This window comes from Pelophylax lessonae (genome assembly GCF_965119305.1).
Source record: "Pelophylax lessonae genome assembly, chromosome: 6".
Taxonomy (NCBI): Eukaryota; Metazoa; Chordata; class Amphibia; order Anura; family Ranidae; genus Pelophylax; species Pelophylax lessonae.
Genome location: NC_138773.1, coordinates 239224797 through 239248237, shown reverse-complemented (window position 1 = coordinate 239248237; position 23441 = coordinate 239224797). Strand labels below are relative to the sequence as shown.

Here is a 23441-nt window from a genome sequence, read left to right as displayed (position 1 = left end):
AGAAGAACGCACAGTAAAAAAAAAATCAAATGTAAATAGTTGGTTTGGGCTGCTCGTCCTTAAGCATTACTAGCAAAATAATGGTACCTCTTTCAGCACCTAAAATCGGAAAGAAGTATACCGCCAGGGAGGTTAAAGCAAGGTTATAAAAAATATTCCAACCTTTGAACATCTCACAAAGAACTGTTCAATCCATCATCTAAAAATGGAAAATATTTGGCACATCTGCAAACCTACCAAGACATGGCCGTCCACCTAAACTGACAGGCTGGGCAAGGAGAACATTAATCAGAGAAGCAGCCAAGAGGCCCAAGGTAGCTCTGGAGGAGCTGCAGAGATCCACAGCTCAGGTGGGAGAATCTGTCCACAGGACAACTAATAGTCGTGCACTCCACAAATCTGGTCTTTATGGAAAAGTGGCAAGAAGAAAGCCATTGTTGAAAGAAAGCCATAAGAAATTCAGTTTGCAGTTTGCGAGAAGCCGTCTGGGGGACACAGTAAACATGTGGAAGAAGGTGCTCTGGTCAAATGAGACCAAAATGTAACTTTTTGACCTAAAAGCAAAACTAACAATGCACATAACCCTAAACAAACAATCCCCACAGTGAACCATGGTGGTGGCAGCATCATGTTGTTGGTAATGCTTTTCTTCAGCAGGGACAGGGAAGCTGTAGAGTTGATGGGAAGATGGATGGAGCCAAATACAGGGCAATCATAGAAGAAAACCTGTTAGAGTTTCCAAAAGTCTTGAGACTGGGCGGAGGTTCACCTTCTAGCATGACAATGACCTTAAACATATAGCCAGAGCTCCAATGGAATGGTTTAGATGAAAGCATATTCATGTGTTAGAATGACCAGTCAAAACCCAGACCTAAATCCAATTGAGAATCTGCGGCAAGATTGAAAATTGCTGTTCACCGATGCTCTCCGTCCAATCTGACAGAGCTTGAGCTATTTTGCAAAGAAGAATGGGCAAAAATGTCACTTCCTAGATGTGCAAAGCTGGTAGAGACATACCCAAAACGGCTTGCTTCTATAATTGCAGCGAAAGGTGGTTCTACAAAGTATTGATTCAGGGGGGCTGAATACAAATGCATGCCACACTTTTCAGATATTTATTTGTAAAAACAAATTGGAAAATCATTTCTCATTTTGCTTCCACTTCACAATTAAGTGTCACTTTGTGTTGGTCTATTACATAAAATCCCCAATAAAATACATTTGCTTTTTTGGTTGTAACATGACAAAATGTGGAAAATTTCAATGGTTTGAATACTTGTTTAAAGCACTGCATATAAACTTCAGTATATAAATGATGTATTTTCCACCCTAGCTTAGGGCTGAATTAGGTGGGAATAGAGTTTTCTGAAGATGGTTGGAAGGAAACAAGCATCTATTTTTGTCTGTTTTTCTTAAAAAAAAAACAGACAAACTGTAATTAGTTTGCAAAAAAGTAACTGAACCACTTTATAAAGAAAATAATTATTAATTACATAACTGAATGTTGTACCTAATTATATTTGATTGTATACTTAGCTTACACAGTGTTTTGTTTTGACTGTTTTTTAATGCACATTAGTGTAATGTCACTTTAGGGGCACAGGGTAAGAAGGACATTTTGAGCTGACTGGGTTATACTGCTACCCACAGGAGAATTGGCAAACAAAAAAGATATTAGTTAGCCAGGTACAACCCCACCAGCTTCAGTTTTTTTCTAGTGTCCTAGGAGAATGACTATCTTTTCTCCTTAGGGAAGCGCAAACCCATTTTACCTAAATAGGCTATAAACTCTGGTTTAAATGAAAAAAAAAATGTTTTTCATTTTTAAGTATGTATTTAAAACCTAAAAACCTTATATTGCTCCCAGTCTCCTCTTCCAAATGTCAAAATTCCTTTTTTTCCTGACTTCCTGTTAGAGGGTGGCTACATTTATTCTCTATGGTCCCACTGTATGCAGCCACCCTCCCCTTCTCACTCCCGAGATAGACTAGGGATGGTGAATTATGAGATGAATAGTGTGCATAGAGCAGGGCACATGACCACAACTAACATACACTTCTCATTCCAAATAAATGGAAGAGGGAAAGGTAGAGGTTGGGGAGCTCACAGAGGACATTACAAGGGGGCAGTAAAACACAATAAAGCACAATTTATTAAGATAATCTAAATTTAAAAGATAGATTACAGGGTCATTCAGTAGTGGTTGCATATGGAATTGTTTTGGAGAATAAGGTTATCGTTTAGTGTCACTTTAATGATCAATTAAGAATATAGTTTTTTATGAAAAAAAAAAACAATTTGGATAAAACACAAAGCTTTAATAAATTATATATAAAGAAACGTGTGCTTTTTTGATATGAAGTTCTCTTTACTAAAGCCTTTAAATATTCTCAGCATACAATATATACAAGTTTTCACAAACCCAGAGTATCCCTTTAACCGCTTGCCGACTGCCTAACATACATTTACTGCAGCAAAGTGGCTCTATTGCACGAAATCATATACCTGTATGTAATTCTGTGCAATAGTCACTAGGTGGCGCAGGCGCACCACTGGAGGCTTGTTCGCACACTGACTGGACAGAGGGGGAGCCAATCAGTGGTTCCGGCAGACCCGATAATACGCCAGCCACCCGCGATTGTTCCTGAGAGAGGCAGAGTGGTGGTCTGCCTATATAAACAAGGCAGATCGCCGTTCTGACAGGGGAGAAGATAAAGATCTTGTGTTCCTGCTAAGCAGGAACACCGATCTCTGTCTTCATCCAGCCGGAGCAACCCCCTCCACAGTTAGAAAGCACACCCTAGGGACACATTTAACCCTCTGATCACCCCTGAAGTTGACCCATTCCCTGCCATCATTAGTACAGCAACAGTGCCAATTTTTAGCGTTGATCACTGTATTAGTGTCACTGGTCCTCAAAAAAGTGTCAAAAGCATCAGTTAGGTGTCCGACTTGCCCGCAGTTACGCTAAAAATCATTGATTGCCGCCATTACCAGTAAAAAAATAAATAAATAAAAATGCCATAAAAATATCCTATAGTTTGTAGACGCGATAACATTTGCACAAACCAATCAATATACACTTATTGGGATTTTTTTTTTTTTACCAAGCAGAATATATATTGGCCTAAATTTATGAAGAAATTAGATTTTTTACATTTTTTCATTGGATATGTTTTATAGCAGAAAGTAAAAAATATTGTGTTTTTTTCTTTCAAAATAGGTTTTTATTTTATATTTTTTGTTTATAGCGCAAAAAATAAAAACCGCAGAGGTGATCAAATACCACCAAAAGAAAGCTCTATTTGTGGGGAAAAAAAGGACATCAATTTTATTTGGGTACCGCATCGCACGACTGCGCAATTGTTAAAGTAGCACAGTGCCGTAACGCAAAAAATGGCCTGGTCATTAAGGGGGTAAAACCTTCCGGGGGTTAAGGGGTTAAAGATCTGTAGCATGCGGGTATCAGGTGCAGCACTAAAAGGGCAAGAGATGGAGCCATGTTTTTCTTTTACAAAATGAGCCAGGACTAAATATGTGAAAACTGCACGTCACCAATTAATTAAGCGGCGCAGTATTATTTTTAACACAAGGTTGCTATGTTACACAGTTTGAAAACAAGTGCAGTCCTTTCAGAGAAGGAGAATTCCCTAAAGGGAGATTATTATAAGAGTAACAAAGTGATGATTGGGTTATTCTGGGAAGAGAAACTTATCTGCAACTCCCTTGGCTTTGCAGACAAAGAATGCGCTATATTTAGGATGCAGCGCACAACTTTAATTATAAGCAACTATTGGAATAAAACGTGAGCAATCAAGTAATATAAAAGAACTGAAACATTCATTATTGGGACATTCTCCAACAGCAAGGAAAAATAATGCAAAGTAATTGACTTCCTTGAAGAGATTCAATACCTTTTTTTTTTTTTATAAGTAAAACTTGTATTTAACAAACACATTTTCTAATGAAAATCAGTGCCTGCAAGATAGGAATTGTTCTACATTATTAAGCACTGGTCACATGACTCATTCATTACATAACCACTCTGCAAACAGGCGACGAAGAAAAATAATCAGCATCATAATTTTGCTCCATTAAAAAAAATGTGATTGTGCTTTAACCACTTAAGCCCCGGAAGATTTTACCCCCATTCCGACCAGGGGGTATTTTGCGATTCGGCACTGCGTGACTTTAACGGACAATTGCGCGGTCGTGCGACGCTGTACCTAAACGAATTTGGCGTCCTTTTTTCCCACAAACAGAGCTTTCTTTTGGTGGTATTTGATCACCTGTGCGATTTTTTGATCACGCGCTATAAACAAAAAAAGAGCGTCAATTTTGCAAAAATAACAATATTTTTCACATTTTTTTATATGAAATTCCCCCAAAAAAAAATGTAAAAATCAAAATTTTTTAACATTTTCGGCCAATTTGTTTTATGCTACCTATGTTTGGTAAAAAAAATCGCAAAAAGCGTATTTTGATTGGTTTGCGCAAAAGTTATCGCGTTTACTAACAAAGGGAAAGATTTTTGTCATTTTTGTTGTTTTTTTTTTAACGCGTAATGGCGGCGATCTGCGATTTTTTTTGCGGTACTGCGACATTGCGGCGGACAGATCGGACCCTTGACTGACATTTTTGACACTTTTGGGGTTACCAGTGACATTTCTACAGTAATCAGTGCTATATATATGCACTGTTACTGTAAAAATACACTGGTAGTGAAGGGGTTAACTTTATTTGGGAGGGAGGGGCTGTGTGTGTCCCTAGGGGCGTGCTTTCTACTGTGATTGGCTGTGGCTTCAGCTGTAAGGACACTGATCAACGGATCTACATAGTAGATCCATGTGATCGGTGTCTTTGCAGCGAGGAGAATGACAGGCAGCTTGTTTACACAAGCTGCCTGACATTCTCCCTCTCCCCCGCCGATCGCCGAGTGGCCGGCGGACATCGGGTCCGCTAGTCACACGCGCGGGGGGGTCAGTGACCACGCGGGAGCGGGAGCGCGCCTCCGGGGGCGCGCGCTCGCTCCCTAGACCCTCACAAGCAAGCAACGTAGCCCTACGTTAGTTTGCCTGTGAGGGGCTGACCGCCGACGTAGATAGTCGTGCGGCGGTCGGCAAGTGGTTAAAAGACATTGAAAATGCATTAGTAGGAAATTCCTCATTCAGCTCCTCTTTACCTATCAGGAAGTCCTTGGAACCCAGCAAACTACATCTGTGCCCAGATATCTGCCAGGTGCATGGCAGCTTCAGCCTCACATATATTTTGGAATAAAGTGGAACAAATTCAAATACCATTTACCCATTTATTCCAAATGTATTTATATACTGATGTGAATGTGCAATGTATATGTAAAGCACTGCGTAAATTGACAGCGCTATAAAAGAACCTGAAATAAATAAATAAATAAATATATTGGTATTATTGTTTTAATGATTACTTTAAAGTGTATTTCCACTTTTGCCTCCAAATTTGGATAACACCTACTTTTTATTCGTTACATGTTCCCACTCACATAGCATAACTTAACCACTCGCCGACCAGCCACCATACATATACAGCGGCAGGTTGGCTCTGTCCCGCGAAACGATGTACCTGTACGTCGCATCGGGGGACCGCTAGCAGGGGCACACCCGTGCCGCCGGAGGCACGCACGCCCATTGACCACAGGGGAAGCCAATTTGCAGGTCCGATGGCCGGGATTGCCGCCGGGCACCCGCGATCGCTCCCCGGGGAGACAGAACCGTGGTCTGCCATTGTAAACACGGCAGACCGCTGTTCTGTCAGTTATGAACACAGGGATCCTGTGTTCCTCTTATTTAGGAACACAGGTCCCTGCGTTCATTCAGTAAATACATCCCCCCCACAGTTAGAAAGCACCCCCTAAGGACACATTTAACCCTTTGATCGCTCCTGGTGTTAACCCCTTCCCTACCAGTGTCATTAGTACAGTAACAGTGCATCTTTTTAGCACTGATCACTGTATTGGTGTCACTGGTCCCCAAAAGTATCAGTTAGATGTTCGATTTGTGTGCTGCAGTGTCGCAGTCCCGCTAAAAATCACTGATCGCCTCCATTACTAGTAAAAATATAAAAAAATAAATAAAAATTCCATAAAAACATTGCATCGTCTGTAGACGCTATAATGTTTGCGCAAACCAATCTATATACGCTTATTGGGATTTTTTGTTAACAAATAAAAGGTAGCAGAATACATATTGGCCTAAACTGATGAAAAAATGTGATTTTTTTTTATATTTTTTTATCAGCTGTGTTATATAGCAGAAAGTAAAAAATATTGTTTTTTTTTTCAAAATTGTTTTTTTTTAAAGCAAAAAAATAAAAACCGCAGAGGTGATCAAATACCACCAAAAGAAAGCTCTATTTGTGGAAAAAAAGGACATCAATTTTATTTGGAATGCAAATGCAGGCTCAGCAGCTTTTTCTCATTAAAGCCCTGCAGCTGCCACAGCTGATAGATAATTATGAAACCACTCTCATTTGACCGACTCAGGACAGAGGCACAGAGGAACAAACAGCGATTTCTTCAGAATAACAAAAGGTAGGAATGTTTTTTTCTCAACAAAAGTGGAGTTCCGCTTTAAGTATTTCGCCAACAAGCTCCCTTTACATTTGCCACTGCTGGGAGGTATATTAAAAAAAATCCCTTGGCTAATTGCAATCTGTAAAATAAGGGTGCACCGACCTCCTGCATTACCACTTAAAAAAATGTATTAAAATCCAAAAAAGCATACATTGTACTCACAAACGCATGATAATAGCACACATGTAAGGAAAATAGAACCAATCGCCTCCAGGACCGCCAGAATACTCCTATAGTGCTGGGTGACGTGATGGCGTCTTCATATGCCTGGCTGACGTGTTTCGAGGGAGAACCCTCTTCTTCAGAGCCAAGAGTGGTACTTTTGGCTGTGTGCTATTATCATGCGCTTGTGAGTACAATATATGCTTTTTTGTATTTTAATACATTTTTTAAGTGGTAATGCACAAGGTCGGTGCCCCCTTCTCTTGTTGTTGTTTTTCAGTATATTTGAATACCCTTAGTCCTGAGGGGGCAGCAAGAACCTAGGTGGTGATTACGAAGACCACACAGGAGAGATACTGTTTTCGATTATTTTTTGTTAGTAATTGCAATCTGCGTCTTAGAAAATGTTCTGTATTAGAATGCTGTCTGACCACATAATATTTCTTGGTTCCTTAAAAAAAAGTTGTAAAAGTATTATCTAGGCAGGATATTGGAGCAGATCAAAAATGTCTAAGCAGCTAATAGAAACATAATGTATGCTTTAGCACATTCATCTAAGACGGGAGCACAATGCTGCAGGCAGGCTCGCGGTTTCAGTGCACACCTTCATCCTACTTCTCTCAATCTACATCACAGAAGGATATCAGAGATCTCTGCACTGTGATAAAATGAACTGTGATTAAACTCAGCGGGTGAAATATTGCCATAATATGAACTTACTATGCGGCATGAAAACAATGAAATCTTCAAGTCAGTGATAGCAATGAGTTTAATAACATTCATCTGATATTCTAAGGCAATTTGTGCTTGTATACATCCATATCAATGGAACACCATTGCTTCTAATTACATGGATGTTTTGATACTGGCAAGTGTAGCTTTCTTTGTCCATTAAGATATGCTGGTGACCTATGGGCTGGTATAAAGCACAGGAAGCATCTTTTTAATTTAGTTCTGGATGAAAAATGTCGTACAACGTATGCAACCATGAAAGCCTGATTCATTTTGCTAAAGAAGTTAAAGTGATTGTAAAGTCTCGTGTTTTAAAAAAACAAAAAGCAAACCTGTTATACTTACCTGCTCTGTGCAGTGGTTTTGCACAGAGCAGTCCAGATCCTCCTCTTCTCGGGTCCCCCATTGCTGCTCCTGGCCCCTCCCTCCTGCTGAGTGCCCCCACAGCAAGCAGCTTGCTACGGGGAGGCACCCAAGCAGAGCTGCAGCTCCGTGAGTCCATTTAGACACGGAGCTGCCATTCAGCCCCACCCCCCTCTCTCTCTTGATTTGCTAACTTACTTTAATTGACAGCAGCGGGTGCCAATGGCGCCGTTGCTGTGTCTCAGCCAATCAGGAGGGAGAGTCCCGGACGGCAGAGGGACTCATGGACATGGCTAGATAGAGATGGGGCTTAGGTAAGTATTAGGAGGGCAGATGGTGGCTGCTACACACAGAAGGCTTAATGCATAGAATGCATTAAGAAAAAAATGTCAAAAGAGTCAGTTAGTGTCCAAATGCAAAATTGCACTCCTGCTACAAGTCGCCACCATTACTGGTAAAAAAAATAAGAATTCCAGTATATATACCATAGTTTGTAGATGCTATAACTTTTGCGCAAACCAATCAATATGCGCTTAATGGAATGTATTTTACCAAAAACATGTAGCAAAATACATATTATGCTAATTTTATCAAGAAATTTGATTTAAAAAATATTGTTGTTTTTTTAAAATGTGTCGGTCTTTTTTTGTTCACAGCGAAAAAAATCCGGTAGTGATCAAATACCACAAAAAGAAAGCTCTATTTGTGGGAAAAAGGGCATACATTTTGTTTGGGTACAGCGTCGCATTACCACACAACTGTCAGTTAAATTAATGCAGGCCATATCGGAAAAAATGGCCTGGTCATGAAGGGGGGTACGTTTTCCAGTGGTCAAGTCTTTAAAGTGGAAGTAAACCCTTATCATAACATTTGACCTGGGCACATATATCTGTAGTGTTTACAACTCAATTGAAAAAAAAACTGAAATCTTTTAGGGAGGAAATAAAAAAAAAATAATGTGGTTGCATAAGTGTGCACACCCTCTTATAACTGGGGATGTAGCTGTGTTCAGAATTAAGCAGTCACATTCAAACTCATGTGAAATACGAATCAGTACACACCTGCCATCATTTAAAGTGCCTCTGATTAACCCCAAATAAAGTTCATCTGTTCTAGTAGGTCTTTCCTGACATTTTCTTAGTCACATTCTACAGCAATAGCCATGGTCCACAGAGAGCTTCCAACACATCAGAGGGATCTTATTTTTAAAAGGTATCAGTCAGGAGAAGGGTATAAAAGAATTTCCAAGGCAATAGATATACCATTTAACACAGTGAAGACCGTCATCATCATCAAGTGGAGACATAATGGCAAAACAGTGACATTACCAAGAACTGGACGTCCCTCTGAAGTTGATGAAAAGACGAGAAGAAAACTGGTCAGGGAGGCTGCCAAGAGTCCTACAGCAAGATTAAAGGAGTTGCAGGAATAACTGACAAGTACTGGCTGTGTGGTACATGTGACAACAATCTCTCGTATTCTTCATATGTCTGGGCTATGGGGTAGACTGGCAAGATGGAAGCCTTTTCTTACCAAGAAAAACATCAAAGCCGGATACATTTTTTAAACACACCTCTGAAACCTCCCAAAAGCATGTGGGAAAATGTGTTCTGGTCTGATGAAACCAAGGTGGAACTTTTTGGCCATAATTCCAAAAGATATGTTTGGCACAAAAACAACACTGAACATCACCAGAAGAACATCATACCCACAGTAAAGTATGGTGGTGGCAGCATCATGCTTTGGGGCTGATTTTCGTAAGCTGGAACAGGGGCCTTAGTCAAGGTAGAGGGAATTATGAACAGTTCCAAATATCAGTCAATATTGGCAAAAACCTTCAGGATTCTGCTAGAAAGCTGAAAATGAAGAGGAACTTTATCTTTCAGCATGACAATGACTCAAAGCATACATTCAAATCAACAAAGGAATGGCTTCACCAGAAGAAGATTAAAGTTTTGGAATGGCCCAGCCAGATCCCAGACCTGAATCCAATTGAAAATCTGTAGGGTGATCTGAAGAGGGCTGTGCACAGGAGATGCCCTCGCAATCTGACAGATTTGGAGTGTTTTTGCAAAGAAGAGTGGGCAAATATTGCCAAGCCAAGATGTGCCAAGCTGATAGACTCATACCCAAAAAGAGTGCTGTAAAAAAATCAAAAGGTGCTTCAATAAAGTATTAGTTTAAGGGTGTGCACACGTATGCAACCATATTATTTTATTTTTTATTTTTACTTCCCTCCACCTAAAATATTCCAGTTTGATGTTCAACTTGTACAGTTTATAGGCCACATTAAAGGTGGAAAAAGTTCTGAAATGATTTATCTTTGTCTCATTTTTTGACATCACATAAACATGATATTTTAAAAGGGGTGTGTAGACTTTTTATATCCACTGTAAAAGCAGCTGGAGATTTGTGTCAGGGTGGGTGCACAGAGATAGATTAGCAGAGAGCTGGTCTATTCACAGCACAGCTCTGCATGGTTTTTCCTTCATCTGCCTATGTGGAGGGGGGGTGTGTCCCTTTCCTCCAATCAGCTGTCACACAGTGTATGCCAATTCTCCGCGCCCAGTGCTGGAACAGGAAGAAAAAAATCTAACACAAAGTTCACTTTCTAAACAGTGTAGAAAGCTGAAGACAGCGGAAATACAAATAAAACTTATGTAGGGAGATTTGTTTCATCTCTGTGTATATCATCTGAAGCTGTTCACTTCACTGGGTATATTACACTTATGTTTCTACAGAATGGCCAGACTACAGAAATTATTTTAGGACGCCAAGCATTTGTGAATCTGTCACATAAGTATAAGGAGCAACATACAGTGTATCTGTTCATTTTTATATTTATAATGAAGATGTTTTGACACTTGTAACATAGCTCCTAGTGCTCTTGTGCTTTTTGAAAATGTTAAGTACTCCTTAAAGCTTATTTTCAACAAAATTAATCTAGGAATATATAATTACTGCTGAGAATTGCTTCAGAATCACAAAAAAGGCAAATCATGTTTTCCAATAGGTCAGATAAAGACTATACATAAAATACCATATCACCATAACCATGACACCTAAAGTGCCTGTAAAGTCAGAAGGTTTTTTATCTTAATCCATTATATCCATTAAGATAAAAAGACTTCTGTGTAAAGCAGCCCCCCCCAGCACCCAATACTTAACTTTGCCCCCTCTCTATCAAGAGATGTCCTCAGCTTTCCGGGACTCTCTCTCCTGATTGGCTAAGACACAGCAACAGCGCCACTGGCTCTTGCTGCTGCCAATCAAACTAAGTTAGTCAATCAGGAGAGAGAGGGGGCGGGGGCAAATGGCAGCTCCATGTCTGAATGGATACACGGAGCTGCAGCTCGGATCGGGTGCCCCCATAGCAAGCTGCTTGCTGTGGGGCACTCAGCAGGAGAAAGGGGCCAGGAGCTCCAGCCAGGGACCCGAGAAGAGGAGGACCTGGGCTGTCCCGTCCTGTGCAAAACCAACTGCAAAGAGCAGGTAAGTATAACATGTTTGTTATTTTAGTAGAAAAAAAATTTGCAATCACTTTAATTTTTAAGTGTAATTGTGTACGTATACCGAAACATACAGAATAGGTTATTGACAGTGGAATTTACATTAATATGGGATTTACAGTATCTGCAGAACCACAACCCATACCATGCCTACAGAATGTCACCCGAAAAAATCCTTCCTTCCTTTCTTCCTGTTCCTTGACTTCCTAGACCTGGTACCAAATACTGCACATCAGGATTTTTTCAGCCGAAAAGTCGGAGTCGGCTGTTGAAAGCACCGTACTAACAATCCGAAAATCGGCAGATCGGTCGTCGGACGAATTCTCCCTTAAGATTTTCTTATCGTGTGTACGGGCCTTTTCGGCCCGAAAAAATCCTGATGTGCAGGCTATAAAATTTTTATCGTCCATCAACATAACATCCGATTTTCGTCTCATTAGTAAAGTTTTCGACAGAAAAAAATCTTAAGAGCAAGACTAGGCATGCTCAGAGACTAAAGAACACATACAAAGCAATCCAACACATGACATCACTTCTGAAGTAGAATTTTGTCGTACGGGAAAATTTTGAATGAAAATAACCTCTTCACTTTCCACATCAGACTAGCATGCCACAAAAAAACGGACGTCAGATCGTTCGATAATCTGATCGTGTGTACGGGCCTTTAGACACCAAATGTTGCTGCAAGGTTGCTGACTATAGAGTCTCAGACCAGCTGGCTGTCCTCTCTACTTCTAGCATTACTGAAGTTAGTTTTTAAAGGACTAAACACTGCTGGAACAGAACTTTAATTGGGAATTTGTCTTTTAATACCTATGTGTGTTTTGGAGTACAGGCAGTCCCTGAGTTATGAACATTCAAATTGCGAACGACTCATACTTACGAACAGAGGGAGAAACACGCCTCAAAGTGTTATCATGGGAAAAAGGGGTCTCCACTGAAGCTTTATCACCAATCCTTGTTTCCACAACAACCCAAAATTTTCAAAATCCAATTGTTACAGGGACACAAAGTGGAGGTAAAATCTAAACAGGGACACGAGCAGCAAAACAAACATTACAAGGATGTTAAGGGTCCATTCACACTTGCGCGACTTGTCAGGCGACTTGGTCGCCTGACAAGTCGCGGTCGGTCACCTGCCATTGATTAGCACAGGACCCGTTCTAATAGGAGCGACACAAGTCGCTCCAACTTAGAAAAAGGGTCCTGTACTACTTTGGGGCGACCTGGAGGCGACTTGCATTGACTTCATTTATATGAAGTCCGTGCAAGTCGCGCCGAGGTCGCCCCAGCAAGTCGTGTCGCCCCTGTCTGAATGGGCTCTAAGTGCCGGTTCACACTTATGCGATGCGGGAAGGCTGCGAATTCGCAGCCTGTTCCCGCATCGCAAACGCACCCCTGGCAGTTCACACTGCCATATGCGATACGCAGGGGGTGTCAATGAAATGTTAACGACACCCCCAGTTTGATCGCATATCGCAGTGCGATCTGACAGTTCGCACAGGATCGGATCGCACCGCACAAGTGTGAATCACTGTGCGATCCGATCCTGATGCGGCTGCAAAAAAGGGTCCTGTGCGTCTTTGCTGTGGGTGCAGTGCGAATTTAGCCATACAAAGTGTATGGCTGAACTTGCACCGCACAGCCGATCGCATGTAATGAAGGAGCAGTGCGCTCCGACATTACATGCGATTGCCGCAGCTGCACATATGTGAACCGGCACTAATCCTTCTCTATGCTATTCAAAAAATATTTTTTTTGGGTTGGAGTTACACCTGTACCTGTTCCAACTTACAACAAATTCAACTTAAGAAAAAACCTACAAAAACCTATCTTGTTTGTAACCCGGGGACTGCCTGTATCCTGCATCCCCTCTACCTGCCTGTGTTCAAGATCTAGATCTAGACTGAGTCTGAACTTGTTGGGGTGCGCTGAAACTGGTACCTGGACTGGCAGCCTCTGAACAGGTAAGGGATTATTTCTAGCAACTCCCTCTGGGGGTTAACGCTACACATTTGTAAGTTGCCTATTTATTAAGCACAAGAGCGGGTATATTTGAGATAAAAAATATTTTAAAACACAATAGATTTATATATATACTGTATTTATTTATATATTATTATTATATAGGATTTATATAGCACCGACAGCTTGAGGGTAGACAGTACAAATCAGAGGCGTAACTAGAACCTTCAGGGCCCCGATGCAAGAAACCATGAAGGGCCCCCCAGACCCCTGGCCAGGGCCCTTCCCTTCAAGCCCGGGGCTCTTCCCACTAATCCTGGGGCTCTTTACTCTCATTGCATGGCCTTTTATTATGGTCCCGCATCAGGATCCTTTCACAAGTTCTGCAGTGGGCCCCCTTCCTGCAATCTTGGGGCCTCCCCACAGTGGTGAAATGCCAGGGCCCGGTTGCAAGTGTGACCTTTGAGATCCTAGAAGTTCACCCACTGGTTTGCTACCGGGCCCCCTGGAGCATGGGGCCCGGTAGCGATTGCAACCCCTGCAACCCCTGTAGTTACGCCCCTGGTACAAATACAATACACTTTAATACAGTAGGAATCAGAGGGCCCTGTTCGTTAGAGCTTACAATCTAACCATATATATATATATAGTGTGTGATTTTTTATTTTTTTAGAAATGTAATTTAGCAACATTACATGCAGACACAGCAATGTAAATATCCTGTGTGACATAGAATGCGTGATTACATTTATATTTCCTGAAAAGAGCTGAAATAAGCAAGCTTGAAATGAAAACAAGCCAACACAGTGGAAGAAGCTGTCAGACACTATGTACTTCACTGGCAAATATATGGAAATATATGGATTCAATGGCCACAGAGATAATCCAAGCAATATATCCTTCTGATTCTATGTGTACAACATCCACGTAAAGTAAACCACATTTATCTTACATGAATAGCAATCACATTCAGCCTTAGAAAGCACTACATTTTAGTTTTTCAAGAATCATCAGAAGCTAAAGTACAGACATTTAAGAGCATCTCTAGGAAACAAGTAAACTCCATCAGTGCACTGCTAATGTTATTCAGGAAGCAATGCAAGCATGATAAGGAAGATCCACTTAGTTTACCCGATGTTTAAAAAAAGTAAATTGCAGCCAAATTGCGCTTAGAGGGTCTTTACATGGATAAAACATGGGGCAGGTGTATTTACTGCAGAGGTATATTGCATACTTTTTTTGCCTTGACATACACTTTATATTATTCACCATCTTTTGCTGGCATCTATTTTTATTAATATCACTACAAGCACTTTGCTTTAAATGGGAACAAGCTAACCACAGCACCTGTCACTCATATCCAGCGAGATAAAAGAACGGATGCAAAATTACATTGTAGACTATGCAAATAAGTAATTCACATAGAGAACATGTAATCTACCATCCTGTACACCAGCCTACACTAGCAGCTCTTCAACTTGAGTTTTTGCCAAAGCTCCTGAACTCAACTCCATAAAAACCTATGTGTCAATATACTCACAGGCTTTTAGCAGAGTTTAGGAGCTGCCGATTTTAGGTGAGCTTCAATCTTTCTCTCCTTAACGCAGAAGAATCACGCTCAGGATAGGAACATTTTGACCACTGGCTGTGGGAAAATGCATAACGTTGCAAAACCTTGAAAAAAAATGTGTTGCGATTTTGCTGCGTTTTCCAGCAGCTGCAGTAAATGTAGGCCAGTGTACATAAATCTTAAGGGCTCGTTGACATGTCTGTTGAGTTACAGTACGTTGATGAAAGCATGTTATGTCCCACATTATTGCATTTATGGCGCTTATTCATTTAAATGGGTTGCCAACACACCACGGCTAGCCAGAGGGCGTTTATAACCTTTCTTGTTTGTAATGAATACCACCAACAATTTCCAACTAAAACTTTCACCGATTGTTTTTACATTTAAAAAGATTGTTGAAATTGCCTGAAAATTGGCACAAATGTGGCTAGTATTATGCTTTTAGGTTTGCAAAATTTGTGTTTTGGGTGTAATAAACTAGTTGGCACCCAAACTGCAAACCAGTTTTATTATACCGAAAGCACTGTCCTATTCATTCTTATACATTCTGCATAAAGAAACGCAACATTTTAACAGGGAGCCTGAGAAACTCTTCTAATAGACTCAATAGAAGGGAAGTGCTTTAAAGTCAACCTATCATTTTGTCCATGCAAGGCAAAGCAACAGATTTACTTTAAATATGGCCCCCACACTGTTTAATACTTCCCTTCCCTTCACTGCCCCAAAGATTAATTCACCAATGGGAGCAAGGTGATAATGTTCTGTATAAGCTTGATCTGGCTTGGAGCTTACATGATGATGTTTTCCCATCCCCGTGTAAACAAGGTGAACCAATCACCAAGCACTAGTGTTAAAACACAAGAAAAGAGAGGTAAATTACATGATCACCGTACTGAGAAGTACCTGGTAATTTATCTTTATTCCCAGGGGCATAGGGAGTAGAAGGGTAAAGAAGAAAATACAGGAGGGGCGCTGGGGAATAAAGTGAACTTGTTGCTTTGCCTTGCATAGGCATAACACTGATTCATTTAAACCTAAGCTCCAAGGAAATGTAAAATGCTCCCTTGAAGTGGGCCATCTCTGCACTGCAAGGGTTAAATGCCTATTTAGGTCTAGTATACCCAAAAAAACAGCTTTACTCACCTGATCCCCCACTCACACAGGCTCCCTCCAGGCTGTAAGACTGGGCCATGCAGCCTTTTTTCCACTACACTCCGGTAGCCCCAGGTCCTTTGGCATCATCAAGCCCAGTGCAGAGCCCATAGCTTCACTTCACATAGTTCACTTCTTTGAAACAAAGGGGCCAAGCCCAACCCCTGAAAAACTATCCCAAACCATAACCCCCTCTACCAAATGGTTTGGAACAGTGCACAAAGCAAGGTCCATAAAGACATGGATGAGTAAGTTTGGGGTGGAGGAACTTGACTGGCCTGCACAGAGGCCTGACCTCAACCCCAAAGAAAATCTTTGGGATGAATAAGAGCGAAAACTGCGAGCCAGGACTTCTTGTCCTACTTCAGTGCCTTACCTCACAAATGCGCTTCTGGAAGAATGGTCAAACACTCCCATAGATACATTCCTAAACCTTATGGACAGCCTTCCCAGAAGAGTTGAAGCTGTTATAGCCAGTGCTTTAAGTGGGCCGGTATGCACTTGTACTCAGTACCGCCACTTCCAAATATGGCTCTTGAGCATACAGCCACCTCTCTGTGCGCCTTAGCGTACCAGTACGCTCATGTTGGACATCTGCGCCCTCAATTGCTCCCCCCCCCAAGAATATTTCCCACTCCAGAGCCAAACCAGTCACCACCAGTGAGTCCCCCTGCTCCGGAGTCCCAGCCCAGGCCAGGGGGGGTGCTCTGTGGGGACCCTGATGTGGGGTGGGGGGGGGGGGGCAAAAAAATGTATAGGTTATAATTGAGTACCGGCACCTCTTTTGGGCCACTTAAAGCACTGGTTATAGCTGCAAAGGGTGGGCCAACTCAATATTGCACCCTATGGACTAAGACTGGGATGCCATTAAAGTTCATGTGCGTGTTATGGTAGGTGTTTCAGTACTTCTGACAATATAGTGTATATAGTGCAAGGGCCTGCCTGATTGCATATAAATTGAAAAAGTTTAGGTAAGGACAACAAGCAGATGTTTATCTATTCATTAACACTTTTAATTTTGAAGGCAAGAAAAAAAGATAGCATATGGCTTCCAAATAAGCCAATCAATAAAACTCTCATGTACACTTATGGCAATATTATATGAAACTCAATTTGAAAATATCACCCTTTATGATTCTGCCATATAATTTATGAAGCATGACTCAGCTACTTGTTTTCTTTGTGTGGTGGGAAGAACAGAAACACGCAGTAAATCATTCTGCACATTCTTCTTTTTTTGTCACTTTGTTTCTCATTTATCTTCTGAATTGTCAAACTCTCTTCTGTTTATTAATGAGGAGGAAATCTATCATGTTCCATGTTTGGTAGGAGTGTACCGGATTTAAAGAAGAACTCTAAATGCTATTTTAATCTACAATTTTAATCAGTCTGCCTCCCTGCCTAATTATCTGCAAGTATCTGCAAATAGCTGTGGGAGCTGTCAGCCTATGGCCTGCAGTGAATGGGTTTTCAAACTTGTGCTTAAAGCAGAACTTTACAGCATCTGAGCACCACAAACCAAAAACACTATTTAATTCACTTTTAACCTGCCTAGCGGTATCCCCAAGCGTGACTCGGGGTGGATTTTCCATGCTGTTATCGGTATCCCCGAGTGACGCTCGGGGTAGATCTGCAGAGCGAGCAGCGGTGTCTCTTACCTTCTCCTGGCGATCCAGCGATGATCTCCCATTGCTGTGATCGCCAGCCGAGATCCCCGCCGCTCGTCTGTCGGTATGAGGACTTCCTGGTTCCGTTCCCTGCAGCAGCAATGCTGCATGGGAGCGGAACTAGGGAGGGAAATTCAAACGTTGAACGTTGCACAAAACACAAACACATAACATTTATATAACATTTCATAACATTTATACACACACATGTATATACACACACACATATATATATATATATATATATATATATATATATATATATGATATATAACGCATGAATTATAATCTAATCAATAATATAATTTTATTATATAATATATATATATATATATATATATATATATATATATATATTGTATTATATATTATATAATAAAATTATATTATTGATTAGATTATAATTCATGCGTTTGTGTTTCAAATTTATCACATCTGGGATGTCTACTAGAGTCTTGTTTTGGTCAGGTTTAAGTCAGTAATTACTAAGAATTGTAGGCCTATAATACATAACGCCAAATTTCCATGCAAAAAATTGTACCGCTTTTGGTACAGAATTCCTGACATAATCATACCGCCAGGGAGGTTAATATTCAACGCAAACTCCCCCATCCAACCAAGTCTACATGCTTTATTTTGCTGAGAAATCACTTTGAAAAACACTTCTCCAGCATTTATGGGCATGGCCATCTTGAGTAAGGGTAGATAATTCATGTTGCATTTACTTCCTGTAATTCATTTGCCCTTAGCTCAGGCATACATGCAGGAGCGTGTGCTTAGCAGATAAAGACCCTCCTCCCCTCCTGAAGACTCCTGGGAAGTATGACATTGTTTGCCAGGCTTGGAAACCAGGAAGTAACTGAAGAAATGCATAAAAAAAAGTTTAAAACCAACAAATATGATATATTGTCCTATCTATTTACTAATGCTAGCAGTATAAGGAATAAAAAGAGTCAATGTTGATTGAGAGAGTGAAGTTCTGCTTTAAAATGAATCTGTTGAATGTAAGAGTGAACTCCCTTACATGAATTTTACCTATAGGTAAGCCTATAAGGCTTACCTTGTATAGGTACTGTAAATATCTCCTAAACGTTCACTGTTTAGAAGGTATATACTGCTGTGACATGCGCTCTGAAGGAACAGCCACCCAGGCCATCCCTTCAGTGTCCTGTTCCGTAAACGTGATGTCATCGCAGCTCCCGCCACTCACATAGCTGGAGTCCACGAACCCAGAAGCAATATGGAAGCACCTGTCATCAGTGACAGCTGGCCACTGGAAGGGCTTAGTTCCAAGGCAATTTCCACATAATGTGCTAGTATGTGATGCATACTAGCATATTATAACATTGCCTTGCCTTTTATACCTACCACTTTTATATCTACCACTCTGGTGAGCTGCAAGCCCTAAGTGCGCTAAGTTCTAGAGCTACAGCAGTTAAAAAATCTTTAGAATCAGACACATATCTGGTTGTGTCATATGCCTTGTACCTCACTGACCTGCACCACCATCCACTAAGCCACTATAATGTAGCCACCAGCAAGAGGATCTTTTTAGGTAAGTATGCATTTCTATGAAAGTACAGTTATGCATTAACACTTTCGGTGCCAAGTCTATACGTCATACGGACCTGATGGGGGAGGGAGTGGGGTTACACGCATTTGCAGTGGCTACAGCCCCCAGGATTGTGTGTAAAACTCACAGACTCCTGACTGTCAGATGGAAGCATACCGGCAGCTGCATTGCTACCCAATTGCTATTACATACCCCCGGTTTCAATGCCCCCTGCTCATGCACAGCCCTGCCATGTATCCCAGGGTCAGCTTGCCCATCTGCGGACCCAGTATCAGCATAGCAGGTGGCGCTGGGTAGAGGGGATGGAGTAGAGCTGATACACATCCACTCTCCTCCCCTCCTTGCTGCTGACTCGGAAAGCAACGTGTTGGACGTCACTTTGGTGTACGCCTCTCGGTGTCCCCGGCTTTCATATCCGGGAAACAATGTAACAACAAACAGATACCAGCACGGGGTCCTCATTAGTAAAATAAAAACAATTTATTGAACAAGAAAAATAGTACACTTACATGTTAAAATCTTGACAATTAGCATGTGAACTACAAAAAAGCCCTGCAGCGATATCAGCGTGTATTGGCAGTACAGATGATGAGAGACCACACTCAGTCAGTGTGGATTGGCAATTCCTATATTTCTTAGCCGGATCGGAAAATACCTAGACTTCACAGCGGTCAAAAGACCCGCCAATGTCCGATGTTCTGCATTAGAGTAATCTGCCTCATGGCAAACCTTTTCGTGCTGGTAAGGAATTAGGGATGGTGCTGAGGGGGCAGTAACGCGTTTCAGAGGTTCGTTTCTCCTTTGTCAAAAAAAAAAAACCTCTGTTTTTGACAAAGGAGGAAAGAACCTCTGAATCACGTTACTGCCCCCTCAGCACCACCCTCCCACTTCGTACCAACACGAAAAGGTTTGCCAAGAGGCGGATTACTCTAGTGCAGAACACTGGACATTGGCGGGTTATGTTACCCCTCAGCATTGTTTTGGAAAAAAATGTAATGTGGTGCGATCTCCATTGCATTGCATTCAGTAGAGCACAGGGCAGACATTAAGGGTCTTTTAGAGATAAGCACATTGGTTCAGCTGGGCCAGAAATGACAATTGAAAAGACTTTATTTTATTATGAAAAGTGAATTTGTGCCTGAAAAGGTGAATTTACAGTAGCCTTTAAGGCAGAAAGTAAAGCCTGTACATGTAATGAGCAAAGAAGGATGTACATACTGTATATATAATAAGCTATACATAGAAACTTTAAAATATCAATAACACTCATGGATAAAATGATATCACATGATAATATTAGACAGTATTTATTCATTTATCTAATTACACTGTGGTTTTCTGTTTAGGACTACATGTTGCAAAACACACTTGTGGAAGAATATGTTAGACCTCTAATGAACTGTTAATAAAATGGAATGGGTTGGTACACCACCCAAGATTCCTTTTTTTAAACTGTATCCTGGTTTTGGGATTAAATGTTTATGTTTTTGCCCCAAACTGCACGTTTGTAACATGTGTCGGAGCTCCAAATATTTTAATGGAGCTAAAGTGAAATTCAACACACATTGGAATTATATTTTTGAAAAGGATGTTCTCTAAGTGGAAATAAATGCATACTGTACATAACATATTGAGCTTGGGCTTTGGCAGATACTATATGTATGCCAATCCTTGCACTGGGGTGCCTTAAATTCACTAACCAACAGCCTAGGAAAAGTCGCTTTGCCCCTCTGCAGTACAGATACAGTTTTTTTTGCCCCTCCTGATGTTCTGCTCTATTCAGAATAAACAAATGGCTGAATGAATACAGAACAGCACATCCCCTTTCCTGTCTCAGCTTTGTATGGAATGTCAATTGGAGAGAGAGACTCCAAAAGTGAGCAGCTGTTTCTAAAATTACTGTAATAGTTTCCTCAAGTAATGTAAAAAAGTGGCATACACAGACACATACACTATATTACCAAAAGTATTGGGATGCCTGCCTTTAATGAACTTTAATGGCATCCCAGTCTTAGTCTGTATGGTTAGATTTTGAGTTGGCCCACCCTCTGCAGCTATAACAGCTTCAACTATTCTGGGAAGGCACAAAGCAAGGTCCAAAAAAACATGGATGAGCGAGTTTGGGTTGGAGGAACTTGACTGGCCTGCACAAAGACTTGACCTCAACCCAATAGATTGCCTTTGAGATGAATTAGAGCGAAGACCGCGAGCCAGGCCTTTTCGTTCACATCAGTGCCTGACCTCACAAATGCACATCTGGAGGAATGGTCAAACATTCCCATAGACACTCTCCTAAACCTTGTGGAAAGCCTTCCCAGAAGAGTTGAAGCTGTTAAAGCTGCAAAGGGTGGGCCAACTCAGTATTGAACCCTACAGACTAAGACTGGGATGCCAATGAAGTTCATATGCGTGTAAAGGCAGGTGTTCCAATAATTTTGGTAATATAGTGTATGAGTGAAGCCAGGAACCAGAAAGTGTAGAACATCTACGTATCACCTTTCAACTGAGGAAGTGGCAAGTTTGAGTCAGGAGATATATCTTTGATGAAATAAACCAAAAAAGAAGAAAACACTACGGACTTTACTGGTACACATGAGATCACACAAGTTTTGAAACATACATTATGATTCTTCTTTTAAAATTGTACTAAAAGGAATATGTTTAAGCATGGTTCAACATAAATCTCTCCCAATTTTCAATGAAGCTATCGCAGTATATGCACTGATCACATAACTTATATTGTTTTTATATCCTTGTGGATCTAAAAACAATATGTTATGTAATCAGTGCATATATTTAATTGCTTGATTGAAAAAATGTGGGAGATTAATGTTGAATCATGCTTAAACATCTTTCTATTAGTAAAATTTAAAAATACTACTAATGTAATCCATTTTCAAAACTTGTAAGTGTCATCTCATGTGTACCAGTGAAGTCTGTAGTGTTTTTTTCTTTTTGGGATTATGATGATAGGATGATCCCTTCTTCCTAACCCTAACCCTCAACCATACTAATCCAATACTACACTAAAGACAACTGTTTAAGGCCCCTTTCACACTTATGCAACACGATTTTGCCGCGAATCGCGGCACGATTTTGACACGATTTTGAGCAATGGCTCAGGGCTATATACCTCAAAACGCATTAAAATCATGCCAAAGTAGTGCAGGAACTACTTTGAAGTCGGTGCGACCTCAAAACGCACTGATATGAATGGGGCTCATTGAAAATAATGGAAAACGACTTGTCATGCGATTTTGCGGTCCAAAATCGCGGGACAAGTCGCACTAGTGTGAATGAGCCTTAGCAGTTAGTGACATTCTGCTTTTATTTGTTACCCCAGTATGCAAAGGTATGCATCCACCTTTTCCAGTGGAGTGTTGTATAATCTCAATAAAAATTGCACTGTACTTGTAGTCCCACATAATCTAGAGAGGTTCTACATACGTATATTCCACTAGTGCATCAACAAATGACTAGGCCACTTCCAAATACACTGGAACCTCAATGCACCACTTACAGAAGACAAATAGGTTACGTGCCACTCAAGAGGTTGTCAACACACTACAAATGAAATATATCGCACCTCTGTAATGATCTCCTCTTGCCTTGGTAACAGAAATAAAAGCTGCAAGCTTGGTCTTGCTTTCTGACATCCTATGGTAATGGCACACTCCTGACTAAATGTCAACACGCTCTGTACATTACAAAGTGAAATAATGCTGTACAGGAGAGTATTGGGCTTATATAATGAAATAGTGCAAGCAGCAATGTGCAATGTCCAAGTGGAGTCAATCTTGTACTAATCTGACTTCTGTCATTTCGAATTAGTTGATATAGGTTACTGCATTTTTAACTTAGCTTACTGCACTGGTAATTGAATGCACCCATATTTATATTATACTTTCTATCATACTGATATTTCCGCATCTTGCAGGGACAAGCAGGATTGCAGTTAACAGCAGGACAGACAGACAATAGGGTGTAAACTACAGACCAGTTTGCCACAGTAAGTTTTTACTTGTTGGTGTGTGTGTCTGGGGGGGGGGGGGGGGGGCAAATGCATCACTGTGCATAATACAATGTTCAACATGCATAATACACTGGGGTGGATTTATTAAAGGCAAATAGTCTGTACATT

The 23441-nt window shown here is 40.9% G+C and overlaps 1 protein-coding gene across 4 annotated transcripts in view; it reads right to left on the bottom strand.

Annotated features, from left to right (window-relative positions):
- ZNF385B (zinc finger protein 385B) overlaps positions 1-23441 on the bottom strand; it is a gene marked incomplete at its 5' end in the record, with an annotated part of 556508 nt that overhangs the window by 205931 nt on the left and 327136 nt on the right. The window lies entirely within an intron of this gene.